Genomic DNA, 7,900 nt, shown 5'->3' on the forward strand with positions numbered 1-7,900 from the left:
TATTCTCTGCTCAAATTACTTTGGGATGTGTCACTATTTCACAAACCTACTAGGTCTCACTTCCTATTCAAAGTTCCATGTAATTATGGTATTTGAACATACTGTATGAGTTAAATTGTTTAGGAAATATACATCCTGCACCAAATAAACATCTCTTCCCTTGGTCTCACATGGAAGTTCAAATTTTAAAAACAGTCAGTATTGTCCTTTATCCTTTGGTCTGATTTGCCCTAGTCTTAACTAGATTTGCTTCATTCATATCTCTAATTGAAGTCCGGACTCTTTTTCAGCTTTTTTAACAGTTGCTGTATGCACTAATACTGACATTCATATCTGCCAAGCTCTAGCTCTGAGTTTCAGGTGTCACACAGATACCCAAAGTTCCAGGGATTGATCAGGAATTTGGAGATAGCCATTACAATTAAGGAATAGATGTGACTGCTGTAAGAGCTTACAATCTAGGGACCATAACAATAAGCGTTCCCCTGACAAGCTGTGCTCTAAGATTCAATTATGAGTTTATACACTGTAGTTTGTCCATATTGGTGAGGCATCATAGTGTTTGCCTGTGTTTCTGGCACAGTTCAGTCAAAATGCTGTCTGCAGGATCCATTCACCTCATTGCATTGCATGTCTCACAGCTTCATTCCTCCTCATAGTTGCTCAATTTTCCATTGTATGCACACACCACAGTTCCTCAGTCGATTTTCCCCTAGGCCACCTCTACTCATTGCAAATCATGCATACTGCCTCCATGAACTGGACTTTCTGTTAACCTCAAACCCATAAGTAATAATTTCCCATTGTTTAAGTCTACCATTTCATGGCATTTGCTTGAGCAGCCTATGGAACTAAAGCACCTGCCTGTAAGAGAGATTTCGAAAATATTAATACCCTTTACTCTGGTTAAGGAGAACGTTATCTGATGTACTAATTCACAATAAGGTGTTACCAGTTACTTCCAATCAGGAAATTTTCATTTTAAATATGGATTTCTGGAAGAGGCATATGAACTGAATAGGGGTAAAAAATTGGCCACCCATGATATGAGTTTTGGCCACCCATGATTTCTTTCGTTTAGTCTACATGATATTTTAACAAAATTGGGAAATTTCCTATAAAAATACATTCCCTGACTTCGTAAGAACACACAAACAAACATCATATCTGCCCATGCTTAGCCAGCATTTCTCCTCATGCAAAAACCCACTCCTCTAGACTGGACCTAACTTCATTTGCCACAGCCCCACCACATCTTATTGTCTTAACCACAGACTGCTTTACTCATTTTGTTTAACTGCCTGACACCTCACAGCACTTGGATTTGTGGCATCTGATCTACAGGAATTAATATATACCTAGATTTCGGTGCCCCCTCCTTCAGGAAGCTTCCCCTGAGACTCACAATGCCCTCCTCTCCTGGTTCCACTCAGCACTGCCTGTGTTCTTTAATTTGTCTGCTGCCCCATAGCAGAAAACTGCAAGCATCTTGGGTTCAGATACATTTAAGTGTCTCTGTAGCCCCAGCACAGAGCACTCCAGACAAGAATGATGAATGACACTTGGCAGGCACATGAGGTCTCAGAAACACAGTACTTCCTATGGTCATCACATGCTTTTCCTAATATGTCCTTTGGGGATTAACTTCTAGAAGGTTCTTTAGTTTTCCATTTCTTTGGCAAAGTCTATCCTCTCCTGTGATTCACGTTGGGAGGACTGATTTTGGGACTATGATTAGGCAGCCAACTCTGAGGCAGTTCTACATAAATATTCTACAAAATACTTTCCTAAAATTCCAAAGAAAGATGATCAATAAGACAGATTAAATTCCAAGGGAAAGTGGTAAAGGACTATTCTTACAGCACAAAATTCTGAAATCTGTGCAGTCTGGCTCAGTTCAAGAAAATAACCTTCTGAAACAGAAGATACACCTTTTTGTTCCATTTTCTCTTTCTACACAAATCATATTCTTTCAAGGCAGAGCTTAGGTGGGCTCTCCTCTCTTGAAGGTGTCCTCAATTTTTCCAGGCTAAGTTCCCACAACACTTTTACAGATTTATATTTTAGCAATTCACTTGGTAAATCTTTATGGGTTTGTCTCCCCAGTGGCTTGTGGAACAGAATCTACGTCATCTTCATTGTATCTCCCATAGCCATCAGAACCAATCACATAGACAGTGCTCAATAAATGTTTGTTGAATGAATTAAAGTGTTTTTCAAATTTGGTATCATGAAATGAACTTAAATTGTTTCTACTTGAAACAATTGAAGAAAATATAAATTATTAGAGTGCATGTATATATATAATAAGGGTAAGTATTGACTCATGAAGTTTTCATGAGTACATACTCTGGGTCACTACATAAGATGTTTTTCTTCTTACGGATTTGGTGAAAGTGTGAAAAACATCAAATTAAAACATGACTGAGGTATTACTATCTGTACCACTCAGCAGATAGTTTAGTATGTATTTCCTTAAGCTTTTGGTAAAAAATTCACATGCGTATGTCGGTATTCAGACCAGGTTGGATACAATCACTTTATAAGGGGCTACTGCTGATAAACAAACACAGGTGTCTGAGATTAATGAAATAGCCCCAAATCACCTTTCTCCTTTAATAGCCAAGTTGGGGTATAAATCCAGTTCAAAAGGGTGAAAAACTCTGCTTAACTCTACCAGGATCTACAAACTGTTGATTGCACCATGTTTCACTGAACTTTACCCCATTTATGACCTCACTTCCTGCCTTTTCAGATAAATAGTAAAACAAGGACATTAACAGTTTATAATGGAATGACAGTTGTTAAAGCAATTAAACATAAAAATCTTTCACAATTGTATTTGTTCTGATCAGGAAGCAAAGAGAGGGCTATCTGGGAGTGTATACTGAAGTATTCATTTATCCAAATCAAGTGAAAAAATGTTGTAAGTAATTATGATAAAAATTGGGTAAAAGTGAAACTTGACAGAGGGCCAGTACATATGCGATATGCTGAATTAGTAATATCCTTAAAAGGGGCACACCCTATAAACGGGAGATGACTTTTCTTGGGATGTGCCCTCTATTGGTTCACATGTTCCAGGTTTTAATTCCTTGACCAATAACCCTAAATCCAGTGTTGGTTTCAAATCTCTGCCTAATGACTATGAATGATTTCAGCTACTGTGGTTTACTTGAAATGATAATTCTGTTCTACTTAATTAAGTAAATGACTTTGCAAGCCTAGTAATTTACAAAAAATAAACATGTATTAGATAATGAAAAAGTGAATACGGTATTGTTTTTGCATAAATTGTTTTTATACAAATATAGTAAGCTTAAAAATCAATTACTGTTTTGTTTATACTTTGTTTTACAGATGTTTAAAGGAAACTAACATAGTGGACAAATGATTTTAACTGAAACACTTGGAAAGTTATGTCCATTAAGTTTGCAGTCAAGATTTAAATACTTAAGAAAATCTGATTTACTAAATTTATGGGATTAGGTTTTAATGTTTAATGTTGAAATGTTTAAGGGAGTCATATGTTAATGTGCACGTTTATGACTCTAGATGAAAATATTTATGAGAATGTAATTAACCAAGTCTGTAGAATGTGTTTAAATATTTAAGAATATTCAAACTATTAGATATGTACATCCATGTGTTGTATTATATACATTTCAAATATAAAATAATTTAAATGTATATATGGTATTTAAAGGTTAAGGCATATTTTGTTTATGAAATGTATACGCTAACCAAATGATAATTAAATAATTTGCTTTGTCTTAAATTTTATAACTTAAAAATTCTTAGACAGAAATTAATTTACCAGATTTTTCAATTGTGTTTAAAAGCTTAAGAGAAACAAGATTTTCAATTTATAACTCAGCAAGTTGAATGGCAATGATAACACAGGCTACTCTAAGAACTGTTTGCTGCACACAAAAGCCTCTATGAGACTTTAAAAAGTCCAAGTGATGTCAGCCTGGGACTGATCCACAAAATCTTTCTGATGAAAGTGATGCTGAGGGCGAAAATCAGGAATCTGAAGGAGTTGGTCAGTACAGGGAGGGGGCATTCGGGCAGCAGGAAAACTGACTCGAAAAGAAGAATAATTGTATGTAGGAACTGGAAGAACTTCAGTCTTGTTGGAGCATAAAGTACGAGACAGGAATCCTGGGGGAGGTGGAGGCCAGTATTCCTAAATTGGAAAACTATGCCAACAGCAGCTAAGAAAACAAAATTCTCCACGAATGCCTCCAGAACATTCACATACTCAGTATGGTAAAAGTGAATCTAACTGACTCTGTGAATCTCACAAAAGTCTTTTCTGTGAGGAAGCCTGGGTGGGCAGTGCCACTTGGGAAACAAAGGCGGCATGCTGTGCGTCCGTCAGCAGAGCCTGGCGCCAGCTCTGCAGCTTACGAACAGGGCTCTATTCTCTCCTCCTCTCTCTCTTTTTAACCTAATTTGCTCATTTCCTGACAGACACTGACACCGTGTCAGGCCCCCTCCACGCTCAGCTTCCTGGCAGCACGGCCTCCATCTGAGTTGAGGTCGACAGACAGGCATGAACTGAGGCAGGTGGAAAGCATATCAGGAGTAAACAAGTTTGGATGGAATAAAATGTAAATCTGGTTCACTGCTGCCCTGCTGCAGGCCCTCCGAGGCTCCCTGCTGACTGCACCTGCTCCTCACATACATATGCTCATTCTCAACTCAGGACCTTCACATTTGCTGTTTCCTCTGCCTCAGATATAAGCCTCTGTCTCTTCTTCACTCCTGAACTTCCAGTGCCTCAAACAATACGTACACTCAGGTAACAGCTGTGGTGCATGAATGGAGTACAGTACCTGCTAGAACACTCAGCATTCTCTGCTTTAGTTCACCCGCAGGGCAGCAAGGACACCTCTGGGACACCACCATCCTTGCCTTCTGCCTTCCATGCTGGAGGAAACCCTTCAGTGTTCAAAAGAGAGAACAATAATCCTCTCGGAAAGGCTCCATAAGGAATATCTTTTAAAGGCACAGACGGAGTCTGTATACTTAGTCCTCATTTCCTATGCTGGGTGTCCTAGCTTCTGCCCAACCCCAACCCCACAGTATAAGAGTCCTAGAATAAAGGAATAAAGAATATAAAGGAATAAAGGAATGCCAGCTGAGGGGTGGGCAGGGCCCCAAATTGGCATGCAAGGGCCTTGGATTGACTCTGTCTCTTCTTGCCAGCTCTGTGACCTTGAGAACTCACTGATCCCTGTATGTATTCTTCCTTATATTCATAAAATGAGTAAAATTCTTCTTACACATAAACTAGTTAAAGACAATACTTTGTTCATAAAGTTGCTACGAAGAACAAAGAAGACGATGTTTGCAGATTTAGCAAATTTTCTCAAGTGGTGTGTGCTCCATATATGTTAACTGTATTGTAGTTTTTGATGATGTTATTATTAGCTTTAAAATGAAGGAGAGTCTTGATTGGTGGGTTTCAAACTGTTTCGGACTATAAGATTTCTTAGAGGCACTTATCAGCTCTGCACATGAATAATTCTATTATTAAGAATTCATTTTAAGCTTTTACAAATTGAAATAGAAAATAACACCTTCAAATATGTTTACATGCTAAATTTTAACTAACTGGAGATAATCAAGGTGCTAATTTTTCTGCCAAAGTGACTTCTGGGTAGACTTGAGTTTCCTAAGGGAAAATGAAAGGCATGAAAACAAAGCTTGTTTCAGCCTCTGGAGTGAGTTTTAATCTCAGATGCCTGCAGGAGTCAGGGGAGGTAAATTAACATTAATGTTTTAAAAAGAATAAGGTGTTGTAGGACCTGTGTCAAACTTGAACTCAAACTCTAGGTAGCAGGAAATAGAAAGGCTATGAAGGCAGGGAACTGACCCTGTAGCACCGGGATTATTAGTTGGCAGTTGATGAAAATGTGTATTTTTAAGTATAAGCCTTGGTGGTACTGCTCAAATGTCCCAAAAGTTCTCTGACTGAGCTCAGGGTAAATTTTCCCCAATTTTCTAATGGACTAGCTGGCTTGACTTGAAGCTCTTAAGACCTCTATCCCCTCCATCCCATTTGGAATTGAGATTCCACAGTAAAGACTAAAGAGATGAGGAAAATGTGGACACCTGGACTTTTAAAAAGGGATCTCTGCTTAGGGCACCTCCATAAAACTCCTCATGCTCGGTCTTTGTAGATACTTCTAGGGCAGCCCTTGCCCTTCTCCTACCTTGGACCTCGCTTATTGATCTCAGATCTGGTTTCCCCCATGACTCATCCCCTGCCCTTTCAATTGGATTCTTCAGTTGGACTCTGTGAGTCCCAACTCACCTTTTCACCAAGATTCTGTCTTACATTTCCCCTTTGCCCTACAATCCATTATTTTGTGAAGCTCCATGTCACAATCAAATTCAGTCCCAACTTCCAGAACCTCGGCCAAGAGCAAAGCCCATTTGCCAAGGAAAGGAGTTTGGACATGGATAATGCTGCACACAAACAGGGAACTGAGAGAAAAGGTTACCTATGAGCTGCAATATGCATGGGTGAGTGGAGCAGGAGCTTTCCCCACTTTGGCAAGGATGTTATCCAGTGGGACTGGGTACTGTAGCAGTTAGACTCGGCAGCTCTCCAAATCACAGCAAGGTTCCTGAAGTTTCATGTGGGCATGGTTTAATTCTACTTGAACTTCTCATTGAATGAGGCCATAAGAAAGTGAGGGGTGAGCCCCAGTGTCTCTCCAGAGAAAGGAGGTTGAATACCTGCCACAGTGAATGCAAATCATGCTAGACTTTAACAGGAGAACAGGGAGAAAATAGGGAGGAAATGGGGGAAGGAGAATTTCTGAAGTCTTTAGAGAAGGGAAACTGAGAAGTAAACAAAAACCAAAAAAGGAAAAAAAAGTGACCTAGAAAGCATTCATACTGTTGTCTTTTCCCTGCTGCTGTGCCCTGGGGAAGCAAGGCTACAGATGTTTCCTCAACAAAACACTCTAAACATAGCAGAGTAATGCAGCTACTCTAGACGTGGAGCCAAAAGACCTAGGTTCACATCCTGGCACCACCATAACTGTGCCATCTCCCACAAGTCAGTTATCTCCCTAAACCTTGGCTTCCTCATTCAAAAAATAGAGATAATATTGAATTATTCATCCCATAATGTTGTTGAGAGAAATACAAGAGGTAATAATGAATGTAAAAGAACTTTCAAACACCAAAGAACCTTATTAATTTGAAGTTGCCTTATGAGTTCCTAATGCTTCAGCCCTTGTGGGGCTCATACTAAGTATTTCTGATTTAAATGATAGAGGCTAGAATGTGTTAGGAGCTTGAATCCAAAATTCTGGATATCAAAAGAGACATCCAGCAGGAAATAAATAAGTAGTGTTAATAGTGTGAGGGGTTTTAGAGTCCTTTAGACCTCACTTCAAATCCAAGATCTATAATGTACATACCTGACAATCATAGGCACATAGTTCTACTCCTCATACCCCAGGAATAAAGATAATGTGAATATGTCATTGGGTTGTTTTCAGGATTAAATGAGAAAGCATAACAGGGAATAATGTTAGTTTTCTTTCCTTTACTCCCTTCTACTGCTTGACATCCCAAGCTCATTAAAATCCGAGAAAGGAAATTCACCTCCCAGGATCCAAGCAGGAGATACTGGCATGGGAACAACCTGGAATAAGGTGGAGAGTAAACATTTCTTTCATGCCACACAATGCAGGCTTCTACTAAGTCTAGGCTCTTCTAATTATGTATCATTTGTACCCTCATAAACCCATAATTCCTATAGTAAAGAAGTTTTGGGTGATGCAATATTGACTTTAGAGCATGTAGTTGTCATTCTGAAGAGGGATGCAGGGCCATGTGGGGAAATTATATGTCTGTAGTTGTCACTCTGACT

The sequence above is a fragment of the Choloepus didactylus genome, chromosome 1 (assembly GCF_015220235.1).
Source record: "Choloepus didactylus isolate mChoDid1 chromosome 1, mChoDid1.pri, whole genome shotgun sequence".
Taxonomy (NCBI): Eukaryota; Metazoa; Chordata; class Mammalia; order Pilosa; family Megalonychidae; genus Choloepus; species Choloepus didactylus.